At 34.7% G+C, this 15,608-nt stretch overlaps 1 protein-coding gene across 1 annotated transcript in view; it reads left to right on the top strand.

Moving 5' to 3' along the window:
- The first annotated feature begins 227 nt into the window (after positions 1 to 227).
- LOC143244702 (matrix metalloproteinase-21-like) overlaps positions 228 to 15,608 on the top strand; it is a 52,704-nt gene continuing 37,323 nt past the window's right edge. Inside the window, exon 1 of the mRNA XM_076489819.1 lies at positions 228 to 433. The gene's annotated coding sequence lies outside the window, so the exon portion shown is untranslated. The remainder of the gene's footprint in view (positions 434 to 15,608) is intronic.

The following is a 15,608-nucleotide window of genomic DNA, read 5'->3' as shown; positions in this document are numbered from 1 at the left end:
AGAAGCAGGTCAAGAGGGTTTATTGAAAAATAGAATATAAAAGGCGGTAAAGGAGAAGAATTCTTAGAAATTCTGGGTGAACTTACTTAAGACATTAAGCACCTTTTAGAATACTTTCGTCGCTACTCTTTGGGATAGGACGCGATCTTTTTTTGATCTGTCATCAAATTTCTTTCGCTTCCACTTTTGCTTTATTCTTCTCTAAAATACAATTACCATTCTCATTTAGAGTTACAATTCAGACACAATAAGGTTCATTTGTGTTGTTACTCCTTCGCCATCGACTTGCTCTATCCATCTCAAGAAAATCTTTAGAGAATTGATGACGCTGGACGTATTTTAAACATAAGAGTGATTTTCCTGATTTTCAGTCGTCTGATATGTATCTTTATTGATTACCATTTCAGAGAAATATCTACTCCATAGTTTTACGGTAAGTCTGAGAGATATAACGCTAAGAAACACGCTTTGATACTCACGGTGTGCAGAACACAGCCGATTTTGTACTTTCTGCTTAATAACGAAGAAACAAAGTTAGATAAATATGTTTGGCAGTTCTGTAGTAAATACTGCAGTATGGATAGCATGGTTAACATTTTTTAAAAATATTTATCCTGAAAATAAACTTAATAATATGAATACTGTTTCGTATTATAACTTATGTCAGACTAGTCTCCGATTTATTATGTTTCTTACACAACGTATTAGTTTTCAAATAACCGGGAATTTGAATTTGAGTTTAGAAGTTAATGAATATTGATATTTATTAAATTTATGAAATTTGTCAACAAGACTGATACACATAATTTTCTTTCTTAACACGAATATAGTTTAACATTTGTTTGTTTGTTTGTTTTTGGAATTTCGCACAAAGCTACTCGAGGGCTATCTGTGCTAGCCGTCCCTAATTTAGCAGTGTAAGACTAGAGGGAAGGCAGCTAGTCATCACCACCCACCGCCAACTCTTGGGCTACTCTTTTACCAACGAATAGTGGGATTGACCGCCACATTATACGCCCCCCACGGCTGGGAGGGCGAGCATGTTTAGCGCGACGCGGGCGCGAACCTGTTACCCTCGGATTACGAGTCGCACGCCTTACGCACTTGGCCATGCCAGGCCCTAGTTTAACATACAAATAACCATTCAGTGTTTAGTAACGGTTATTACAAATAATGATTTATATACAAGCTCACAAATAATATTCAGTCTTCTATCTCATCTAGAACTAAATATTTTATCGAAGGTCTAGATCCATGATGAGCAAATTAATTTTGATATTATTACACTTTTCTTGACGGGAAAGCTAGCTATCTGTATTCTTAGTTGGTCTCAAACGATTTGTAAGCTCACTTTTCACCGAAGATATCTTTGTAAAAATACTAATGTCCGAAATTAATTTTCTGAAGTTAAACAGTTAATAATGTTCGAAATATATAAACTTTTCTGGGGAAAGTTTGTTGTCTTCCGATTAATAAGCGTTAATCACAATTATAGCATCTAAGGCTTATATTATACTGACCAACAATATTCTATAACTGTCTCTTGGTGCATCGATTTATAATCTTTAGGTAAACCTCGAAAGTCCATTTCCAACAATATTAAAAGATACGCTGATACTTTCGTTGAACATATGTTGTTGATTTTTATTCTCGAGAATCTTCTACAAATTTAGATAAAAGGCGGGACTTGCGCAATACACATTTAAATATATTACATACATTTCTAAATATGCATTAAACTGAAACAAACATAAATATATAAAATCCTTTACAATACCAAACAAGGTTTCATTTCTAGTGGATTGCGGGATTGCTTTTGTGTGGGTAATGTCGTGTTATCTCCAAACAAAACATTTTGTGGTCGTAGGAGAATTATAAAAGTGATGGTCAAATCCCCTATTTGGTCTTACAAGAACAGCCAAAAAGTTGGCGATAGGTGGTGTTGACTAGATTGCCCTCCAGTAACTTAATCCAACAAAGAAACAAATTTGTTACTAATAAATCTATGATGGGAATGTCAGCTTTTAGACAGATAAACTATAAATATTTATACTACTAGTTAATTATTCGTGATTAAGAGGAAAGGTTTACAAGCATAGAGTTTGTTTGTTTGTTTTTTGAATTTCGCGCAAAGCTACTTGAGGGTTATTTGCGCTAACAGTCCGTAATTTAGTAGTATAAGACTAGAGGGAAGGCAGCTAGTCATCACCACCCACCGCAAACTCTTGGGCTACTTTTTTACCAACGAATAACGCTATAACGTCCCCCCGGTGAAAGGGCGAGCATGTTTGGTGCGACGGGAATTCGAACCCGCGACCCTCAGATTACGAGTCGAACGCCTTAACCCACCTGGCCATGCTGGGCCTACAAGCATAGAGAGAGAGAAATTTGTATTGGAGAAATATTGAGTCTAGAAGAAGAGCTTTATTGGATACCTTGATAATATAAATATGATGTAAGTCAGCCTTCAATCACTGACTCATCGAAATCTTCTTACTCCTGATGTACCCGGAGCACTACAGAAAACAGTAATCTTAAGGGCTCATATCAGTGGAAGGGAAACTTGAATGATTAGGCTTATCAGAATAAATTGACATGTGAAAAATTATACAGTCATGTGAAAAAGTTATGTAAGCTTTCAGACAGACAAACTGTAAATATTTATACTACTAGTTAATTATGGTGCTATGTCGTAATATGCTTCTATAAAGCTGTAAGAATCCGTGAACTTTATATTGTTGGGAATAAGAATAATGTCTTTCTCATGTCTGATTTGAAAAATGATCTTCAAATACGATTTGTTTGATACTGTTCAGATGTTTTTAATAATGATATTATAATATAATAAATTATTTTTGTATTCAATATCACAAAATTACTTACATACTTATACACCAACAATAATAGAAAAGTTTATGCTTAAACATCCTATCAAATCCATTACGACATACGATAAAAGGAGATATTATTGTAAAATTAAATCATATTACTAACATCTAAGGGGTGATACCAAACAACATATAAATCATAAAATAGATGAAGAGTTGTCTAGTCGCTAGGCAACTAACCAAATATTACTCAGTTATATCAAGCAACTGATAAGATTCATTGTGTTCAAGGTAGCTGATAATGTTTCCTGATATATTTTATTTAACACGTTATGTTGATTAAACTGCAGTTTAGAGATGTATCGGTTTTTAGGTAACTGAAACGTGAGCCTGTAACGAGGGGTTTGACTTGATAATTCCTACACCAGAGTATTGAATAGTTACACCTGATACAAAATTATGACTAAACTATACTAATTTGCTACACAACTAACAATTTATTAGTTTCCCAACGATTGAAAATCTTATTTCAAACATGCAATAATTAAAAACACTACACAGGTTTATTAAATGATGTAGTTAACAAGTTATGTAAGTTTACATGACTGTTTATAAACTATACTAGTTACCGGCCAGGTGATAAGTTTATCACCTATTTACTAAACACTTGGCCATTTTTAGTTTGACATAATCATATTTTATTGTACGTTGCCAGAACCATGACAATATTTGCCAGTGTAATCGATGACAGACAGCATCAGTGTAACTGCTTTAAACTATTTGTGACAAAATTTATCACATGCTTGGTGAATGATAGTTAAAATGGCAAAATATATGATTGTCATATTTAGTCAGTATAACATTAATGTAACACTGAGAAATAGACACTCTAAATGTTATTGTTAATTCAAGGTCCAAAGTTAACCAAATGTGTATTGAAAGTAACATCGTTCTGTGAAGTATGCAAACGTCTCCAATGACACAGCAGCATTTCTGCGAACTCACACCGCTAGAAACCGAATTTTAATACCCGTGATGGGCACAGTACAGATAGCCAAATGTGTGACTTTGTGCTTAATTCCAAACAAACAAAAAGTACGCAAACACTTGAAATTTCAAATAGTAAAACTGCCCTTTTTAAGCTGTATATAGAAATATTTTGGCAATAGATAATGAATCTTACCCTATAACGATCACAACAACGAGAAAATGTCATGTTTTTCATAAGTATTATATCTAAATAGATACACTGAATCGGAAACATAAATGTGTTTAGAGGAATTAAAAATTAAATTAGGAATCTCAGATAATTGTGAAAATGCTTCTATTTTAACTTTGGAATGGTAACAAATATTCGTTCTAATTATACCTTTGCTTCTGAAAACAAGCTTGAAGCATTATGCATATGCATAATAATTACAGTCGTCACATGTGCGGAAGCAACATGAAAAACGCTATGCTTTCCAGATGGGGGATGAAAATGATAGGTTTAAGCGTGATTTCAATGGCGTGGGAAGATATTTGTTCCTGTGAAAACTTTGATCTATACATCATTGGGAATGTTACTTCTAAGTTTGTGAATTACAGAATCGTATTCCTGGTCACCAATATCACGAGCTTCACAGATTCAATTAGACCTGATTAAATTTTGATTGAATATGCAATTGTCCTCGTCGTTCAAGTATCATCACTAAATACAAGGCCCGGCATGGCCAGGAGGTTAGAGCGCTCAACTGGTAATGTGAGGATCGCGGGTTCAAATCCCTGTCACACCAAACATGCTCGTTCTTTCAGTCGTGGGGGCGTTATAATGTTACGATCAATCCCACTATTCGTTATTAAAAGCGTAGCCTAAGAGTTGGCGGTGGGTGGTTACAACTCATACAGAACACAAAGATAAGATAAGGTTTAAGGATACAATTAACATTTACCTTAACCATTAGATACACTAGATCAGCTGAGAAATACCATGTTAAAGAAAGAAGGAAACATTTCTCAGAATGTTGCCTAGTGTTATACAATTGTATTAGTTTCTTCAGATAAACACAAACGTTCTGAGAACAATAATGTTTTTGCTATAAAGTTAGATATGATGACGTGTCAGGGACTTTAAGAGTAGCATTTCTGTATTCCACTACTTACAAAGTACATGCTTATAATTCTTTTGGTTCTAATTCATTTAGTTCAGTATAAAAGTCGTGAATATTTGAAGATTAGTATGCATATTACAACGAACTCATAATAGCTAATGAGGTAACTATATTATTCCTAGTATTAAAAGCCACAAGAGGGCACGGTATTTGCAATTCAAATAAAATATAACATGTTCAAATTATAATATTTAGTCAATTTTCACAACGGCGTTTACTGTTGTTGTTTTTTTTTTTAATTTCGCGGAAAGCTACACGAGGGCTACCTGCACTGAATGTCGTTTATTACTGAAAAAAGACATGCAAATATCTATCGAAATGATATTTAATACTCTCCTTTACTACTCCTTTAAATAGAAAATAAACGTTTTAAAGTAAGCAACATAGAGGTAAAAGTTTATTGTTAAACACAAGGTCACACAATTTGTGCTGTGCTCATCACGTGTATCGAAATTTGGATGTTAACAAAGATAAAATACATGAAAATGATATACTTTGTTTGACTGTTAGCGCAAAGTTACACAATAGACTATCTGTGCTCTGTTCATCACAGAGTATCGAGCTCAGATATTAATATTGCAAGAATATAAACTTACCGCTCACTCATTGGTAAACAAAACCATAAAAGAAAAACAGGAATAAAAATGAACAGCGCTAGAGAGCATTTCAACAATTTATCAAGGTCTCTTGCTGTTAAAGAAATTTAAAAACTTGACTTAACTTTCATCTGTTAAATATATGTCATAAATTTGTGGTACTTCAACCATACAACGAAAATTTATAATACATTTAATCCGTGTTTTGGTCTATGAGTTTTTCATTCATTCATCAATAATAAAAATAAACAATTTTTATTATGTTACCGAAACAAATGTGATTTAAGTATCCTGTAAATGTAATAATAGTTGCAACTGCTTCATTGTTTCTAATGAGTTCAATTGTATCGATATAACATTCACTTCCACACGTACAATACAAATAACCTACTAGCGTTTTAAGTCGTTTTTTGAGCGTTAAGAGCACAAATGATTTACGATACTTAATATCCACGTAGTCAGTTAATATTTGAAATTATTGCATTACATTTGTATTGTATGCAGTAAACCATAGTCTCGTAGGCCGATCTCTAGATATTGAATCAGTTATTTTTACTTAACACTTTGCTCAAATGCATAAACATTACTGATGACGTTGTATTTCCAACTGTTGCTTATACTACAGAAGTTTCGGAAGTGAAAAAAAAAACCTTTTAAGTATACTTGGAATTCACTTGATTGGTGATAAGTGGAGAAAATGATAAATTGAGTATGGCTTCACGTAAAATATACGACCACAGGAGCAGAGAATTATGAAAATAAATCTTGACTAGCTTCTAAATAAGATGAAAAATTAATTAAACTGGTAGCCGTTAACAAGCGTTTACTAAAACAAAAGCATATCAAATTTTTTAACTTGATATATATTATTTGTGTTTAATTTGTATTATGTTTATAAAAATGTCTTTACGTGTTCATACGTATGGTGATGCTACATGTTCTTCAAATCCTGTACACATACATAGATTCACTGCTGTGAGTAAAAGAAGATTAAAAAATACATACATACATAGCACAATTATTTGAAGTCACCTTTTGTTATTTTGATTTGCCTTACCATAAGGTTATTGAAAAGCAGTGGAATTCCTCGAATACGGCATAACTCAGAACAAGTGATGACTCTCATGATAGAATGAACTTCAGATTTGTTTTTAATATTAAGTGTCTAGTGAATTAGCTCTTTTACACCTGTTCTCATTAAAAATGAATATTCTTCTACGTTAAATTGTTTTCATAAGTCATTGCAATAAATAATACAAAAAAAACATAACACGAAAATGATGTTAAGAAGAGGGTTATAAAAAATTCATAAATTTAACAGAATCTGCGCTGATATCGCAAAACTATCCGAAGTCTCTTGATTGTTTGTTTGTTTGTTTTTGAATTTCGCATAAAGCTACTCGAGGGCTATCTGTGCTAGCCGTCCCTAATTTAGCAGTGTAAGACTAGAGGGAGGGCAGCTAGTCATCACCACCCACCGCCAACTCTTGGGCTACTTTTTTTACCAACGAATAGTGAGATTGACCGTCACATTATAACACCCCTACGGCTGAAAGGGCGAGCATGTTTGGTGTGACGGTATATGAACACACGACCCTCAGATTACGAGTCGAGTGCCTTAACCAGCTGGCCATGCCGGGCCTAGTGTTGCAGAAATATGGAAATACCTTCTTTGAACTGCATGACAGAACACCTCCTCGATGGCAACCTCTATGCCAAGGACCACTTCTACGATAAATGAATGGACTATGCTGCTAAACATAAGACTGCAACTTGTCTAAACTTTAAAGTAGTTAGGCCCATGCATGTAAATGCATTACTGATCAGCACAATGGATATAAAGAAACTTGTACAATTTTGTTATTAGGTTGCTCCAGAAATCTTTAGAAGCCACGTAGCTTCCATCATCTGAGATATTTTTTAATGTAAATTAATAATCTACTGGATATATTGATCATGGGAGAATAAACTTAAATTATCAGCTTGTTTACTTTCATGGATCCAAGCCTCCAAATGACCCAGCAACTATCTATCAGCAAAGAGAAAATGGAATCCATAGTAGAACAAATCTTTTTTGATAAAAAGTGAGGAATTTTTGCCTTTCTGAGAAACAATCAGTGAAAAATCCCCAGGAACAAGCCTAAAACTTTCAATAAAAGAGCTCCTGAGTAAACCACTAAAATTACTCGAGGCCGAAAATGATAGTCAAAAGCGAGATGGCTGAAGTACTGGAAAATCTGCTGCTAGGTTAAGATCAGAAGGAGTGGAGCCTCGTATTAGCTCTGGATGAGCTGTAAATTTAGTGTGTCGACTTTTTAAATTTGAGTGTATTTTCTCTTAAGTATAATTATAGCTCTGCATTTTGCTTCATTTTCTAAACATTTACAATTTTCTTTCTTTCATTTTGTATGTATAACTGCACTCACTAAGGTAAAAATCTGATCAACCAGTGTATATTTGTATAAAATAAACATTATTTGGGTTTGTTTTGAGGGCATTTCTTAGAGGCTATGTTTGTGTTAATATTAATTGTGGTTGTATTTCTATTTAGAAAATTTATATCATGAGTTTCATTTGAATTTTGATATGACGTGATTTTTATTTTATTTATGTTGATTCTGTTAATGAACTTTTGCATTATTTTATTATGTAAAGGACTCAGTACACAATGTGTTCGGCACAGTTTTGTTTGACATCATGATCATCCTTGGAGGGTTAAATATTATGTTTCAATTTCACGAGTTCATATAATTTCATTGCTTAAAAGTATACCTATATTAATCTACAATACGTAAATGCATTCTTCATTAAAAGTTTATATCTTATTTGATAGGTTTCAAATATATAGTATGACTTTATCACAAAAGATGCATATATCGCATTCAGTATATTCTAGATGTCATATTAGTTTTGGTAATAATGTGTATTTTTTGTTAAAGGATATTGTTGTTTGTTATCAAGCACAAAACTAGAGCAAAAGACAAGTTGTCCTATACCAGCCAAAGCATCGAAATCAGGTATTTAGTAGTATAATTCTTCAGACATACCACTGTATCAATGGGAGGCAAGTAATAGAGTCATAATTACCCAGTGTTTACGGATGAGCGCCCTTCGTGGTAGTAACTAGGAATGTGGTATAAACAATGACTTTGTTAAAGGGCATCTCATTGTTATGTGTATGTACTTGCATCATTGATTAAGGGTAATCATTTATTGTTAAATATGCATATACGTATATTATTGATGACGAGAAACCCATCTGAAAAAAAGTATATCTTAGAACGGCTGGTATCGGTATTAACACTTTTACTGATAAGGAGAGAACAACGTTTCGACCTTTCTAGGTCATCTTCAGGTCAAGCAGCATTCCTTCAATCTGTCGTCATTGTCTGATTGAGGACAGCAATAGGTGCTTGATCCAGTCTCTAAACTGGGTGACAGCTACTTTGTATTTCCTTTGGAGGTAAAGTCTTTATGAAGTGAATGACATCACTAGGGCTGCTTTGACTTAAAGTTCTTCCATTTTTTACTTTTTGTGGAAATGACATTATTTTCTCTCTTCACGTTGGCTCGTTAACTTGCAAAATAATGTGTCGATGCGACTCATACAGCCTTATCAGTTCTGTTGCTTAAGTTCCAGAAAATCCTTGTCCTCTGTTATTGTTATTAGGCCCATGAGTTAGCATGGGTGATAATAAACTGTTTCAAAGACTTATTTTTGAAATAAGCCTCATTATGCTCTTGGATTTTGGTAATCTACTTTTTATAGGTCATGAGAATTTTGTTGTTGATCCAGAATGAAGCTGCTTCTGCAATAACAGATTTTACTTTCTCTACACATTCTTCCTTTGTCCAGGACAATGGTATAAGAATCACTGCAACACTTTGCTTTTAAATGGAAGCTTCCTACTATAGTAACCTAAAACGAATCAGGTTCCACCATTACCTTCATAATAGCGAGACATTTCTTTATTGATTTTGACATAATATTTTGTATTACACTCACTACAAAACTCGCATAACAAGCAATCTAAGAAGGGTAGAAATATAATACACTTTCAGGTTCAGGTACATCAAAATGATGAACTAGACACGTGGTACATTTGAAACATAAGCAGTATGATACACAGGCATATTATATGTTTTTCACCTGCTTTAGATACATAGATATTTCAAGAAAAATGTTTTTTTTTTAAATTCCTTAGTGAAATAGCAACAGCATTTGGTACACAAAGTGTTAAATTTACCTTGCTCAAATTTATTTGTTTCTTTGTTATGTCTAGTAGATAATGCTTATTTTGTTCAAGAGGATATTGCAGTTGCTTATGGTATCAGAATTGGATGGATTCACTATAATATCCATAAAAGCCGATCATTACTGGAACGAAACCACTGCTATGAGGTGATACTTCAACCAGAAAATTAAAGCGACTTTATCTGTTAGATTCAAACACAAATTTTTGGCCATTTGGTCAATGACGAGATAAATTTTGAGAAAGAGAGAAAGCTATAGAGCTAAATAAAGCTTAGTATAAGCAGCTAAATTTCTACATTTTCAAGTATGCACACTGAGCTTCTGTTTAAGATTCATGTTTTTACATTTGTCCAGGCTCAGTTGCTTTACACCGAAATAAACTCAGACAAGCTATCAACTTCTAAAACTTCCGTTATTTCTAGATCAAATCTACTATATCTCTAAGCTCGCATATATGATGCTTGTAGGGAAATCAGTTTTAACCAAATATATCGCAAATACTTAAAGACAAATTGTGAATCCATTCCATCACGATGTATTGTAAAGTTTTTAGATCTTTCCTGATTTACATAGTCTAATGATATTATTAAAAAGCTTTAAAAAATAACGGCATTTCTGGGAATGGAAGTATTAGTGACAAAGAGGAAAGGTTTACAAGCAAAGAGTTTGTTTGTTTGTTTTTTTAATTTCGCGCAAAGCTGCTTGAGGGTTATTTGCGCTAACCGTCCCTAATTTAGTAGTATAAGACTAGAGGGAAGGCAGCTAATCATCACCACCCACCGCCAACTCTTGGGCTACTTTTTTACCAACGAATAACGCTATAACGTCCCCACGGCTGAAAGGGCGAGCATGTTTGGTGCGACGGGAATTCGAACTCGCGACCCTCAGATTACGAGTCGAACGCCTTAACCCACCTGGCCATGCTGGGCCTACAACCATAGAGAGAGAGAAATTTGTATTGGAGAAATGTTGAGTCTAGAAGAAGAGCTTTATTGGATACCTTGATAATATAAATATCCATGATATAAGTCAGCCTTCAATCACTGACTCATCGAAATCTTCTTACTCCTGATGTACCCGGAGCACTACAGAAAACAGTAATCTTAAGGGCTCATATCAGTGGAAGGGAAACTTGAATGATTATGCTTATCAGAATAAGTTGACATGTGGAAAAGTTAGGACACCTATGAAAGCCTGTGTATTTTTGTAACATTTTTGGATATACAGATATTTACTCTCAATTTTAACAATACTGAGAGATTATAGGAATATAACTAAACAATTAAAACTAAAGAAAAGACTTTTCAAGATCTTCTGTAAATACAATTCTACAAAAAAGGTGCACATGATTAGAAGATCGTTACTCAGCATTTTGAATGAGGCTTGCACTATTTAAACCTCAGACATTTAGTTTGGTGTGCTCCTGACTGTTGAAGTGAGAGTGAGCACCATGGTGAGAGCAAAAGAGCTGTCTGAGGCCTTCAGAAAGAAAATTGTAGCAGCTTATGAGTCTGGTAAGGGATTTAAAAAGATCCCAAAAGATTTTGAAATCAGCCATTCCACTGTACGGAAAATAGTCAACAAGTGGAGGGTTTTCAAAACAACTGCCAACATGCCCAGTTCTGCTCGTCCAAGCAAGTTCACCCCGAGAGCAGACCGCAAGATGCTAAAAGAAGTCTCCAAACACCCTAACATGTCATCACAGGACCTACAGCAGGTTATGGCTACTGTTGATGTGAAAGTGCATGCCTCTACAATCAGAAAGAGACTGCATAAGTTTAACTTGCATGGGAGAAACATCTAAGAGAAACATCAAAGCCAGACTGAAGTTTGCCAGAGAGAATGTAGACAAAGACCAGGACTTCTGGTATAATGTTTTTTGGACAGATGAGTCCTAAATTGAATTATTTGGACACCAGAACAGAGGACATGTTTGACGTAAACCAAATACAGCATTCCAGGTAAAGAACCTCATACGAACTGTGAAGCATGGGGGTAGAAGTATCATGGTTTGGAGCTGCTTTGCTGCAGCAGGACCTGGACAGCTCACAATCATAGAATCCACCATGAATTCTATTGTGTATCAGAGGGTGCTTGAGGATCATGTGAGACCATCTGTACGAAAATTAGAGCTGAAGCGGAACTGGACCCTGCAACACGACAATGATCCAAAACATACCAGTAAATCCACCAAGGACTGGCTGAAAACTAAGAAATGAAGAGTCTTGGAATGCCCGAGTCAAAGCCCAGATCTTAATCCCATTGAGATGCTGTGGGGTGACTTGAAACGGGCTGTACATGCAAGAAACCCCTCAAACATCTCACAGCTGAAAGAATTCTGCATTGAGGAGTGGGGGCAAACTTCTTTCAGACTGATGTCAGAGACTGGTAAATCACTGCAGTTATTTCAGCCAAAGGGGGTAACACTAGCTATTGGGGGGTAGGGTGTCCTTCCGTTTTCCTCAGTTAGAATATGCATTTTTGTAGAATTACATTTACAAAAGATCTTGAAAAGTCTTTTCTTCAGTTTTAAATATTTAGTTATATTCCTATAATTTCTCAGTATTGTTAAAATTGAGATTAAATATCTATATATCAAAAAATGTTACACAAATACACAGGCTTTTATAGGGTATCCTAACTTTTTCACGTGACTGTAGACTGTGTACAGAAAGAGGCCTTTATCAAATCGTGAGGTCGTTGCCACTCGGAGAACACCAGCCTTTGCTCTGTTTAAGACCATGAGTGACTAATGGATAAAGGCTGGACTTGCTACTCGATATCTCAATAAAACATCTCTTCTGTTGAATGACAGCTTTTCTAAACTTTTGATTGACTCATGTAAATCAGTTGATGTAGACCTTAACAACACCCCATTTTTTGGTGGCCACTATGAAACATCTTTACCACACGGAAATCATATATCATATCAACAAGGAGTATTATTTCCTGAACATAAAATTGCTTAGTAAACAATCGGTTAGTCTCTGTAGTGTTGAATGATATATCGCTATAATGTATGATAAATGTCAAACTCAGAGAGCTCACAATTTCGTAAGCTTCTGCTCAAACGCCTTTTCTTCCATTCCGTCAAACCATCAGATTAAGAGTGACAAAGTAAGTGCATATTTTCACCACATCAACAACTAAGATAACTCAGAGAAGGGCTGTCTGGTGTTAATTCCTTAAAGCTTGCGAATATCTGCTTAACACTCTCCTTATCTAATGCTTCACCAAAACATCTCCTATGGATTATTCTGAATTCTTCAGCAAGAATGAGCTTCAGTGTACTTAATGAATACTTGATAAAAATTTCATTTTCTCTAAGTGATCTTAATCCTAGTTACCTTGGTATTAGCCAGTAACCTTTGGAATCCAAAAATATTTACATCTGGGTGGCTGGCCAAGACAGCAATCATATGGGACGAGTTTGTTCAGGAACAGGATTCAAACAATATTGCAAGTTGGCTTCCCTAACCACCAGCTGGTAATAACTCGCATATACCAGCTATCTCATTCAGTTTTCAGTAGAAGACTAACAATATCCAGAATTTTTCTTTAAGAAGTAGAGCCGACAATTTTCTGTTGGTGTTTACTCTGCTTAGGCCATATTTTTACTGAACAGTACAGATAAAACAACCTTTACATCAACACTTAACATGTAGACTATAATGCAACACATAGTACTGTCATTAAACATTAGTAGAATTATGCATAACGCTTTGATACCTTCTAATCTTTGTGTTATAGAATGTCTGAATAACTTTCTGTCTTGGAGAGCTAGCTGCAACACAGGTTGAGAATGACATCTTGGTAGTTGAAAACAGTGGTAACTTACATTTTCTTGCACTCATAGCAAGTTTATTTACAGTTTATCTGCAACACTTCTGAATATTCATTGGCCAAACTTTACCTTGCTGTATGGGAAGGAGTGTTTATATTGGGTATGGTTTCTTCAGCTGAACTTTTCAGAGCTCCTAAGTATGAATTGCGATATGGTTTGGTCTGAATTTGTGCAAAACCACATAAGGGCTGTCTTTACTAGTCGTCCCTAATTCAACAGTCTAGGACTAGGAGGACTGCAGCTAGTCATCATCATCCACTGCCAACTCTTTTACCAATGAATAGTGGAAATGACCTTCGGCTGAAAGGGCGAGCATGTTTGGTGTGACAGGTATGTGAGCCCGCAACCCTCAGGCCATGCTGGGCGCAAATCGTAATATTAATCTACCAGTGGAAGTTCTCACTGTTTGGCTTAATACTATTATGACAGAAATAACTCCAATACAGAGTTGAGGGTCAGGATATTTAACCTCACCATATGATCAGTAATGTGTCAGTATTTTCATGTTGTAAGTCCAGACGAAGTCATATGATAAAGTCATAGTTTTACAACATTGTTATGTAACATGCAATAATTCCATTAGGATTTTTAAAGGTATTTATTATTTCTGTGATGTGTGGTTACACAAATGGAAAACTTTCTTTTATAAAAGTAGTTTTGGTATTGTTCAATAAATACCACGATTGCTGCAATAATTTCTTTCTTCGTTGCTACAGTATCTGCATTCCTGAGCCATAGGCACGCAACTAATATTTTTCATTTAACATTCTTACACCTACTGCAGGTATGATGATACTGCTCTAATTACACTATTATTGGCATCATAATAAAAAAAAGTACTCATATTCTTATAACGGAATAACCTGCACTGAAACATCCACTAAAACACGCTATAATGACAAGAATATTTTCTCATGCTCCTAAATTAATTTAAAATGCACCTCAGCATTAGTAAGAATAGATAATCGTGTGGTGATCTTAGATAATTTGACCACAAATCAATAGTGTAAGTAGAAAAAACAAATAAACTGCAAACCTTATTTAATACAGGTTGAGATCAGTTTGATACTGCTGCAGTCTTTGCAAGATCTGTTGAGAATCCATCTCTACACAATATTCTTACTCCATATATATAGAAATGCACATTTTCATGGTTACAGATTGAAGCTTGTTCTCCTTATGAGCTGAAATGCTATGCTCAATTTTTCAACACCAGACTCAAACATGCATAAAAACACGAAAACATCACATAGACTAGGTATGTCTATCATTACAGATCCTATAGCAAAATCTGGTAGATGTATTACACAAAACTCACACATATCATTTTGATGCTTGAAGCAGTCTTAGATGTGCACTCATCATCCAATTTGGCATCACAATTCTGAAGTGTTGAAGTAATGGGCTCCTTCCAATGTATCCATTTTATCACATAAAATTAACACAGAGTTCTGATGCACGCCCCTTTTTCCTGACAGTCACCACTGGAGATTAATACAAACACACACATTCTCTAACGGATGATTCCACTCTTTAACATTTGCTGTAACTAAGCGCTGACTACAACCCTAGTGTTCCAGGGAAGTTTGCATGGCAGTTGTTTAATCAAATGCCTCATTTACACATATGTGACAACGAATTTCTTCTATTTTACTCGATTGTTCATCTGGTTTGACAAATATGGTATTGTATTCAGCCAACAAGTTTGTGAATATGTGAGTGGAGTATAATTATTTTACACCATTTTTCTGTGATTTTGCAATAAATTGACCGCACACAGTCCACATGTCTTAAAACAATCAATATATTCAAAACAAGTCATTTGTATCAACAAAATGTTTTTACAACATAGGAAATCACAATTTTATCTAAAACTCTAAATACTTCTAATTTCTTCTAAAAAAATCCACAATTACTTTAGATCCCAATTGACAA

The sequence above is a fragment of the Tachypleus tridentatus genome, chromosome 2 (assembly GCF_004210375.1).
Source record: "Tachypleus tridentatus isolate NWPU-2018 chromosome 2, ASM421037v1, whole genome shotgun sequence".
NCBI lineage: Eukaryota > Metazoa > Arthropoda > Merostomata > Xiphosura > Limulidae > Tachypleus > Tachypleus tridentatus.
Note: the sequence above shows the minus strand (reverse complement) of the source record. Positions and strands in the feature narration are given on the sequence as shown.